Source organism: Pteronotus mesoamericanus, unplaced genomic scaffold (genome assembly GCF_021234165.1).
Source record: "Pteronotus mesoamericanus isolate MK-2021 breed Mesoamerican mustached bat unplaced genomic scaffold, CSHL_Meso_final contig_164, whole genome shotgun sequence".
NCBI classification, from domain to species: domain Eukaryota; kingdom Metazoa; phylum Chordata; class Mammalia; order Chiroptera; family Mormoopidae; genus Pteronotus; species Pteronotus mesoamericanus.
Genome location: NW_026555065.1, coordinates 19,429,920 through 19,441,587, shown reverse-complemented (window position 1 = coordinate 19,441,587; position 11,668 = coordinate 19,429,920). Strand labels below are relative to the sequence as shown.

Below are 11,668 nucleotides of genomic sequence, written 5' to 3'. Positions count from 1 at the left end.
CAGACAGTTTATTAGCAGATTCTTCAGGCTGCAGGGTTGTCATTTGTTGTTATAGTGATTGTCTGTTTTAAATATCACAGCTGTTGGTATATTTATTTATTTATTCACGATTTGATTCCTGCTTCTCCCACATCTCTGACGCTCAAAGGCAGGCTATTTTTCCTGTTCTCTTTGAATTGTGAAAGGCGGCTGTGACAGCCCCTAGCCCAGGCCGTGGAGTGTCACACAGGGTCCTATGGTGCTGAACAAAAAGCCACGTCTTCCTGAATCTGGCAGAGCTCTTTATGAGAGCTGGGCCTGCTTGTGGGGGGCTTTCTCTGTCAGTGAGTGGCAGGCATGAATGGAATACTATGAGGAGCCCTGAGCCAGTGAAGACCCTTCTTCATGTGTTTCTTGGCCAGGAGAGTAGAACCACTAGAAGAAATGCAAATGCCCAGGCCTCTACTGTCCTATGCAAGATTAGATACCACTGTGAATAAACATAGGAAGCACTGTAAGCTGCAGTTTCTAAATTCAGCTGAAGAGAAAGTTTGGTCATAATACATAGCATCTTTCATTGAGCTGTGGGGGGACAGACTTGGATTGAACAGATGGCATTATTTCATTTGTCTTCAGAAAGGCCCTGTGAGGCAGAGTGTGTACAAAGTGATACAATTTTGTAAAGAGAAAAATTGGGGGCTCACATTCTCAGCATGACCTGGAATTAGGCATGAAATTTTACAGAAGGCTGCGGCTGCTAGAAAGCTGATTTAGGGAGCTTTGACATGCTCCAAATATCAAAATTCTTCCCCTTTCCCCTGAGGAAATATGCCACAGTCCCTATGTCCCCTGAGTAAATAAAACAATGTTCGACCTGATGGCTAGAGGTGGAAAAAGTCTGATATTGTACAACTGAAGCCTATAGTGTGTATCCCCCGAACAGAGGGCACATGTAATGCATGTAAATAATCTTGGTTAACTTCCTGTGAGTAGGCTTGGATCCCTGGGAGGCCAGTGAAAGCAGAAAGAAGAAGGATGTAAGAAGAACAAGGAAGGAACATAGAACATAGAAGGTCCATATGACCCATTTCTTGATTGTTGGAGGGCATGTTTTGCCCCCCACATGATCTGAAAGGTATCTTCTATTTCTTGCCAAACTCAGCATAAAGAAGACACAAAAGACCTCTGCGCCCTCTGTTGCTTTGGAAAAGGGGATCCCACAGTCTGTGAACAGGCAATCATCCTCTTCTCTACTACCAACAGCAGATTTTTCTTTTTCTTTTTTTCTTTTTGGCTTCCTTACCTTTTAGTAAGTACTTTTGTAAGGTAATGGTAAAAGCTAACGCGCAATAATATTTCAGAAGTTAATGGTGGGTACTGAGGATTATGGAGCACTTTAATTTTTACTGCTGCTTTGCTAATATCTTTATCAAAATAATGAGAACCAGAAAGTGGTATAGACTGGAAAGCAGAGCCAGATCCAGAGCCAGGACGCAGCACTGCGAGCCTTTGTGTCTGCCAGGCTCCTAGTGCGCTGGCCAATGTCAGGCCGAAACCAGACAATCATATTCCTTTTAACAGGTGAGATGCCCCTCACAGGACTGGTGAAAAAGCAATTTTAATATCATCGTTATCAGTCCTCACATTTGTGTAGCTTAATAGTTCTCAAACTCTGTCCTTAAGAAACCGTGGGAGTCTGCAAGCTGGGTGCCAATGTTCCAAGGTCAAAGCCTAACAATTAGTGATTATCAACATAATAGAAATGTAATGGACAAAATGTTAACATAGCAGATATATTTTTTGTTTTGTTTTAAGCTTCTTTGCCCATAAATGTTTATCAAGTCTTTAGCACTTGATGCTGTTTGCTTAATAATGAATGTTGGCTAATATTTATCCATTTTAAGTAATTGTTGAATCTATCATAAAATCCTGTGGACTCTACTTTGATATATCCAGCATTCAACTCATTTTCATCATAGACACACTTACTACTTTGATCTGAGCCACCAAAAATTATGGCAAGAGACAAGTGCAAGTCTTTACAATGCCCTACAAGGCCCTATATGGCCAGGCCACACCTGACTTTGCCCACACTCTTTTCTTTTCATTCACACTGTTCTAGGCACATTGGTCTTCTGGTTGCTCTTTGAACAGGTCAGGCAAACAAACTTCCATGTTAGATCCTTTGCCTATTTTCCTATCTAGGTTTCTTTGCCCCTAAGATACCTGCTTGCTTGAAGTCATTACATGGAGACCTTGGTTCTCGAACTTAAGTCATTCCAGAAAACTATTCAAGAAGTGATTGGTTTGCAAATGTGTCACTTGAGAGATGTGTGACTGATCATACAGGTAATCAGTATGAAAGGGTTGTTGAGTCATAAATTGAGACCCAAAGTTTCAGATAACTGAGACATTTTTTCCATGAACAACTTGGTTGAAAATCGTATCGTTTGAGAACCAAGATGTTCAAGAACCAAGGTTTGACTGTCCTTCTTTCCAGTTTTTGTTTAAAGCTCACCTTCTCAATGCACTACCTGCTTAATACTGCAACCTGTTTCCCTTTCCAAGTCCCATTTCCTCCTGCCCTGCTCTTTGTTCTTCTATGACATCTATTACCTTCTAGCATTTTAACCCATTAGACTTAGAATGTCAGTACCATGAGAACAGGAATCTTGACCTTTTACTGTATTTCATTACTTTTAGTAAGTGCTCTAGAAGTATTTGTTAAATAAATAAATAAATGTGTATCATGTGCTGAACTTACATCCTAAAGATACAAAAACTAAAGACATACATGCTTTCTTATACTTCAGTGGGGAAGACATACAATTAACAAACAGATGCAGGAAGTAGAGGAAAACAAAATGTCAAGTGAATAATAGTGGCAAAAATCATCAAGGAAAAATAAGGCTGAGTTTAACAGCTTGTGTGTGTATATTTGTGTGCATTGCATGTACTTATAGTGCGATATCATTTCGTATGACATTATTATATTTTCTGCCATTAAAATAGTTCCTCTAATACAATTCAGTACATCAGTATTTATTATGATCTCCAAGGAGCACTATGACTTTTGGGTGCTCCTCACTTGAGGACATTTAAACACTGCTATTTGACTATGTAGTGATTGTCAAAGGGTGTTCATATACGTTTTCCTCATATAATCCTCAGAACAATCTTCAAAATGAAGATCTGATGTGTTATCTTCTTTAATATGTTCTCCCTGTTTTGCCTTTCAAGCTTTAAACAATGGTCTTTAAGGTAATTTTGCAAATTAAGATGCTTATAGATTCTATGAGATTCTTATATATTACTGTTACTTTGTGTTCATTTTTATGTTTTCTTTTTTTAAATTTCAGTCCACCGTTATGGGTTTTTCTCTCAAAGTAAGATTAAATTACGCAATAATTGCTAGGAGTGGAAAAAAATGTATCTTACCAATAACTTTCATTTTCTTATTGTGCAGTCAGCTGGACCATTGGATCATCTTGTTCAATTCTCTGCTCATTTTTCCTGTAATAATTATGTAAAACACATGGTATAAGAAATTATAGGAAAGACCAAGATGGATAAAACAATATCCTTGTTTTAAGAGTATATAGTCAAAGAGGGGTATCAATAATCTCAGCAGTGGTGAAATACACCCTGCATACAAGGTTCCTGTGTCTGTATGTGTATAATTTCTAAACCAACTTATAATTTTAGAATAGGTGTAGATTTATAGAAAAGTCATGAAAATAGTAAAATATTTTTGATATACCTCACACCCAATTTTCCCTGCTATTAATATCTTGGATACCATATTATATTTAGCCATCATGTTTCATTAGGTTCCTTTTGCTTGTGACAATTTCTCAGACTTTTCTTGTTTTTGATAACTTCGACAGTGTGGAGGAGTACTAGTCAGGTATTTTGAAGAATGTTCCTCAGCTGGGATTTATATGATGTTTTCCTCATGACTCGACTGAGGTTATGGGTTTTGGGAAGGAAGACCAAAGAGGTAAAGTCATCACAGTATATCAAGAACACAAGCTGTCAACATGACATACCACTGTTGATATTGATCTTGATCAACTGACTGAGGTAGTGTTTATCAGGTTTCTTCACTGGGATCCTTGCAATTTGTAGTTACCCTTTACCTTTACCAAATCAGCATTGTGCAGAAACTTCCTAGGACTCTGATTTTGGTCTAGCCTTTTGCCCCTGAACCAACTCACCTTTCTTACATTTCTAAAATTTTCTATACATCTTTTTGTATTTTTCTTTGAGGACCAGATATTTGTTTGATATCACCAACTTTTACTGTAATGAGTATTTTCATTTTGTTTATTGTTTTTAATTAAGGTCTTAGGTTAGTTATAAAATTAAATGCTTTAAGAGCAATCAGGCTAAGGAATAAAAAAAGACTAATGATTAATTTTATGGACTTGCAAATTTAAAATGAAAGTAGTTTGGTTTCAAGTTAGAGATACATTGTTTAAAAAGTTGGAAAACAGAATTTTAGAAAGTAAACAAAAACCTCCTGTAACTATCAAGAAATAATTACCGTTATCAATTTTTTTATGTTCAGTCATTTTCTACATTTCTATAGGCTTATGTTTATCCATGTATCCACATATCTTCACTTTCATTTTATTTTTCAGAATGATCTTGTAGGCATAGTTTTGTATTTTGTGTTTTACATTGAATTTTTTTTTTCTTGTTAAATTTTGTTTGAATAGGTCTCAAAATCCTGTAACAGATTTTTGGTCAAATTTTTAAATTAAAAAATACTGATTTTAAAAACTAGTAACTTAAAACAGACAAAGAAAAAAATGATCCACAGAACATTGTCTTTTCCCTCTGAAGATTTTGCATTGCATTGTTATAGCTGACCAGACATTTACTATTAAACATAAATGGCCAACTGAGACAAACAGTTCAGAGACCTTCTTCCACCACTGATGATGACTGGGGAGGAGGGCAGGCATTAAGGGTGATATTTACTTAGCCTACTGAATTTTATGGGAAGACTCAGTGACCTCACCAGCTCCTGCAGCAATCTTGTCCACTGATTTGATGACACCACAGCTACACTCTGTCTCTTTAACAAACAGCCAGATGACCTGAGGAGGATAGTCAGAGCAGCTCTCAACACATAGGCTTACAAAGAACATTTTCAACCACGGCAGCATCACCAGGTATCAAGAATTTGAGGCCATTTTCCAGCTTCTTATCAGAATGGTGACCAATCTTCTCCTTTGGCTTATCAAACCTGGAAGCAATGTAACATGTTTAACCATCCAACACAGGTTTGTAGGCAGCATTAATTTGGCCTGGGTGCTTCAGGGTAGTCACCTGAACAGTGAAGCCAGCTGTTTCCATTGGTGGGCCATTTTTATGATGAATATCTTTGACAGACACTTTCATGACACCAAAGCTCATGCTGTCCCTAGGAAGAGCTTCCCTCAAAACTTCATCATGTATTTTAATAGACATTGCCATGTTTGAGAGTACCAGTCTTCACTAGACCCTCAGGGACAGCCATAATAGCACCAATTTTGTAGACATCCTAGAAGAACAAACCTAAGGGGTTGAAAGTTGAATAAACTGGCAACAGGATGAAATGCAGAGCTTCAAGTACCATGAGTCCAATGGCATTGCCATCTGTACAGGTGACTTTTTGTGCATGACCATAGTATGTTTGTAGCTGGCTTTAACATGTTTTCATTGTTCCATGCAGAAATTGACACAAATGCTACTGTAGCCAGTTTTCTTATGCAGGTGCCAGTTTTCTTAATTATTTCCTCATTCTTTTTCGGGTTGAAGGGTTGTTCAGGGAAATCTGTTTTGTTAACAGCAACAATTAGTTGTTTCACAACCAGGTGTAAGCCAGAAGGGCATGCTCATGAGTCTGCCCGTTCTTGGACTCACCTGCTTCAAGTTCACTAACATCAGCAGCAACAATCGGGACAGCAGAGTCAGACTGATTAGGTACCTATAATCATGTTTTTGGTAAATTCCTTGTGTCCTGGGCCATAAGTGATGGTCCCATAATACCGGTCTCAAATTTCCATATGGAGATAACAATAGTTACATCTTGTTCATGTTCAGCTTTTAGTTTATGCAAGACCCAGATGTAAATTAATGGAGCATACTTGAAGGAGCCCTCTCTCATCTCAGCAGCCTCCTTCTTAAATTTTTCAATGCTCTTTTTGTCAGTCCCACCACATTTATAGATCAGATGGCCAGTAGCAGTGGCCTTGCCTGAATCTACATGTCCAATGGTGTTGATGTTAACATGAATCGTCCCGTTCTCCATTTTGGCTTACATTTGGCAATGGTTTTCATGGGCACCTGTGTTCTGGTGGAAAACCCATTAAAAAAAAGCCATGCTAAAATTATTTATGGAGGATTTTCTCCTATTAGTTAAGTTTAAAAAATGGCTAACTCTGGTAGAAGCATTTAATTATTCTCTTGTTTCTGTTGTTATCAGTTCCATGATGATTATCTTTGATGTATCTTTGAATAATCTTCAACTGCTTTTTAAATTATTTCTCATTATAGTATTTATGTACAGTTCATTGGAATCTACATTCGTGAAGGTGGGCTGGAGCACATACTCAAAGGTCACAGAATTTACCACCCCCCTTTTTGGAGAAGCAAAGTAACTACGCTGGTGCCTCTGAAGGCATAGAATCTTGCATGATATTCTTCTACTTCTCAGATTCCATGATTCTATGATTATTGGCTAGTCTTAAAAGTATTTTTAAATAAATTCTATTTTACATATAAATAAGAAATATGCCTATACCTGCACTTTAATGTAAATATTACATCTTAAGTTAGGGTTTTACAGAAATTAATTAAAATTTAAATTTCCTTAGAAATTCAATAAATTAGTAAGCTTCATATTTTAATTGAATCACAGAAAGAAACCAGAAGGGAAGATGTAAGAGGATGAGTGAAAAGCGGAAGGGAAACATAGTCTATAATATTGTGATAAGTTTGCATGGTGACAGATGACTACTGGAATTAGAGGGATGATCATATTGTAAGGTGTAAAAATGTTGACTCACTATATTGTATAACTGAAAATAATATAACCAATGTAAGATTGCATACCAACTATACTTCAATAAAATATAAATAAAAAATATTAGCAGAGTTTAAATATAACATTTATTGTAGATTAAATAAATTGTACCTAAAAAAGAATACTGCTGTGAGTGAGGAAGAGTCCCAATATATATCTTTAATATTAGTATTAGATTTCACTTCCTATTTCTAGACAAAGATTGTAGGAAGGTACATTTTTTTCTCTTCTTTATAGTACATTTTTATCAAGAAATGAAATGTGTTTTCTAGGCATATTTCAGGGCCTACTTCAAATTCCACCCATTTCTTGAAGAGTTCCTTGATTTCTCCAGCATGGTATACTCCCTTTTCTGAAATTTAATATTTTTTTATTACTGTCATTTTGCACTGGGGATGCTGACTACTAGCAATTCTCTACTTTCTTTTTGAATACTTAAATATGCATATGAAAGTTAAATACTGAAAGGTGACTTTTATGTTGAAAAAATGAGATGTGGTTTTGTTCCCAGTGTGTTAAATACATTATAAAATCTCATTACACCTTACATTTTCGCTGTAATTTCCAATGATATTTTCACAGACTTCCTTGTCATTTAAAATTTTATTACTATTAGGTACAAGTGAACATATAATTGATAAGCTGAGGTACAATAAGTATCTAATTGAGCCTTGGTATACCTGTTGTCATTAGTATCCTCTCAATTTTATTAAAATTATAAAATGACTGGTAGCAGTATTTTCACTCCTATTGAAAAATTAGTTTTATGCCACCTTACTAGATAACCAAAATGTAATTGTTAATTCTTGATGTATTACACTCTAATACAAATTTTTTATCCAAAGCATAATATTACTTGAACTTTAAGACATTTAAGCTCTATTTATTCCTTCCTGCCTTTTAAGTAATTTTTGTTTACTATTTTAGTTTTACATGTGTTGTAACTGCAAAAAGACCTTAAATATAGTTTTGTATATGACCCAATACGATTTTTATCTTCTGCCTTTCCAAGTTTTCAACAGGGGTGGATTTCAATTTGCTTGAAGAATTCCCTTTAGATTTTGTTTCAGTGTAGATCTAGCAAAAATTCTCTCAAATTTTTAACTGAAAATGCCTTTATTTTACTTTTATTTTTGAAATAAATTTTATTGCATGTAAAATTTTAACTTGGCAGTCAATTATTCTTTTAAACAGGTAGAAATGTTATTCTTTCGTTTCTGGCTTGCATCAGTTCTGTTGAGAATTCAGCTCCCAGTCTTACAGTTACTACTTTAAAGGTAATATTATTTTTATCCCTGTCACTCTATGATGTGCCTAGATGTGGCTTTCTTTGTGTTTTTATCCCTTTGAATTGAGTTTTTCCTTATTGGAATTCTTTGGGTTGATATCTTTTATCAATTTTAGAAAATATTCTGTCAGTGTCTCTTCAAGTATTTTTTCTGCCTCATTTCTCCTTCTGGAACCTCAACGATACGTGTTTTTAGAATGCTCCCATGTACCTGTTTCACTTGTCCAATGTTTTACATTTTACTAATCACATGTTTGCAACCTATCTGCTTTAAAGACATCTAATATGATATATATAAAATATATATGATATGATATGTAAATATTACATATATAATTTTTGAATTACAGAATATCCATTTGATTTTTAGAGGTGCCAAACTTCTGATTGTTTTATTTATTTTGTGTATCTCATCCTATTTTTTTGAACATATGAATCACAGCTATTTCAAAGTCATTGTGTGTTAACTCTAGTATATAGATCATACGTGGCTCTGTGTATATTTTTATTAATATTGTTTCTATTCTTTTTCTACAATATTTCCTTATCTATTTTCATTTCTAATTTTAAAAATTGTATGTTGGGCTTTGTGTACTAAAGAGCCTCAGAGAATACCGATGGTGTTATATTCTACCAGTTCTTGTGTTAAGCAGATAGACTGAGGATTGGATCATCTCAATTCAACAAGAAATTGACCTGGGTCAAAGTTTGGTTGCAGGTTTAGAAAGACTCAGCCTAATTCTTGTCATCTCATTCTCTAGGTATATCCCTCATGAAGTGTGTTTTAATAGTCTTTCAAATATATGTGTTCTCAGTCCAGAAGGCCTTCAAGAATGCCGGATGCTCTTCAGAGATTCTCAGCTTAGCTCTTTAGCTTCCTGCCCAATAAGGCTTCAAATACAGTAAATCTCTTTTCTTCCAGTGAGGTTTTTCAGGAAAACAAAGAACCAGGTAATTGCAGCAGATTTCACTCTCCTTTTTAAAAAATTTGTCTCAGCCAACCAGCTTTCCACTCCACACTGGAATTCAGCAAATATACTTATGGGTAAACTGGGTGACTTTCAAGGTTTTAGTTTGTTCCTCCACTCACAGAAACATTCATAATGTTTGATCATATATCTGGGCACCCTGTGGCCTCGTGAATTTGACACATACAATTAACCATCATACTATTATTAAGTATACAACTATATATATTATTACTAATGATGTTTTATAATACATGCATATGGGACATAATTTATTAAACATTATATTATATAATATATGTGAACTACTTGGCAACTAATAGTAGCCAATATATTATATGTGTTCAATTCATATTTGTTAATTATAAAAAATGTCCAATTCAAATACCAACTCTTTTATGTAGAAATATAGTTAAGTACTCATATTTTTGAATTATTGTGTAAGTTAAAATTCTAGCTCTATCACTACTAGCTGTATACTTTTGGTATGATAAGTTGCTATGAAGGTTGAATAACAACTAACTAGTGAATGGCACCTGATAGACATTCAATAGTATGTATAAAATATAATCATTGTTATCATTATCATTATAGTGATCATTAAAATTATTTTTAATTTTGAGCATTATTTGACACTTCAATGATCTGTGTTCTGCTACTTTCAAACTTTCTTAACCCTACACATTTACTTCTCTAATGGCTTTAACATAATCTAAAAATGTCGGTCTTTGGATTCATTTAATTTTAATTCATTTAAATGTTTGGATGAACATTTTAAGACTTTTTTATTTTTTTGATCAGGGATTGTACAGTACTTATCATTATCATAATCACCATTTTATTATCATCATTTGCAGGAGTCTAATACATAGCAAACACCAGTTCTTAAATGAATGAATGCATGAATGAATGAGAAGTAAAATAGTATTTTTATATCTGCTTAGAAAATAAAATAATAAAACATACTACACAGTATATTCAGCACCTGAGTTTATCTTTGTTTTCGTTTTATTCAGCTTGATATTACTACATTAATTATCCAGGATCAATAAGTGAGGGAAAAAAGGTTGACTTAACACTTAAATTGTGTATCAAAGCAAACAAAAGCTAAATGCCTTCGTGGCTAATAGGAAGGTCAGTTCTGCATTAGTTCAAATAAAGAAGAGTGAGGGAAAACTGAATCAGAATCACCACAAGGTACACAATAGTTTAGGCATGAGAAACTCAACAAGAATCTGTGTCATAGTAGTAATCCCATAGCTGGGTTTTCTATGGAGACTCATTTCTGGCAAAACAATAACATCTATCACATTGAATTTTGTTAATTTTAATTTAATTATTTCATTGCATTTATTTTATAAGACTTTGTTTTTAAAATTATATAATTACTAAAAATAAGAATATATATTTATAGCATCCATGTATATTGATATTTAAGTAACATAAAAAATTATCTCAGACTCAGAGTTCATAAGACTTGTTTTCCTTTAAAAGGAGGCCCTGCCTTACTCAAATTTGTGTAAGCACCATATGACTCAAGTACTTATTCAGTAGAACTCCATCTGATCACAGCTTGTTAGCCTGTAGATTTGGATATATGTGTTCTCCCAAACATCACAGCAACATGCCAAAGTCCAATATATCAGAGTTAGTCAGTGATGCAGGAATCCTTCCAGCTGGTACATTATGCTGCTCTGAGTACTTCACTCTATTTTTAGTGGTAATTTATTTGGCATTTGGATTGAGATTTTGCATGAGAATAACAAAATAGACTGAAATCTTGAGTTGCCCAATTCTCCTACTAAGAGCCCCCGTGTGAAGATGCTTACACAGTCTTGGGCCTGTGGTGGTTGGTAATAGCCTGCTCCTCTCCTCTCTTCTGTATTTGTGTAAAGTCTCTTGAATAAATAACAAATAAGTACTTTTTCACTCCAACAACAAAGTCTCATAATTAGAATTTACTGCTTCTTTTCGAATATTCAATTATCTGCTTATTCAAGCATCTTCAGGTCAAATGCATTAGAAAACAGCTAATTATGCCCTTTCCCATGGGTCATGAAAATCTTTAAATTTAATTAAAATACCTTAACTCATCTCTTCACATTGGGTCTACTTCTCAATGGATTTTCTACAGGGTGACTTAAAGAACCAAGCTCAATATTAAAATTAGCAGCAGCTATTAGTTGTTATTTCTTCTCCTTTACAACAAATTATTTCTACTTTGGTTATTAATTTCTTTCTCTCAATTATGCTTCTGCATTTACTTGTAAAAGCGTAGGTTGAGAAAGCTTGTTTGCCAGTTTTTAAGATGTTTACTTTCTATATTGTACCAATAAAGCACCTTAAATGCACACTATC

At 34.5% G+C, this 11,668-nt stretch overlaps 1 pseudogene; it reads right to left on the bottom strand.

Moving 5' to 3' along the window:
• Positions 1 to 4,970: 4,970 nt before the first annotated feature.
• On the bottom strand, positions 4,971 to 6,280 carry LOC129062892 (elongation factor 1-alpha 1-like; annotated as a pseudogene).
• Between the last annotated feature and the right edge of the window lie 5,388 nt (positions 6,281 to 11,668).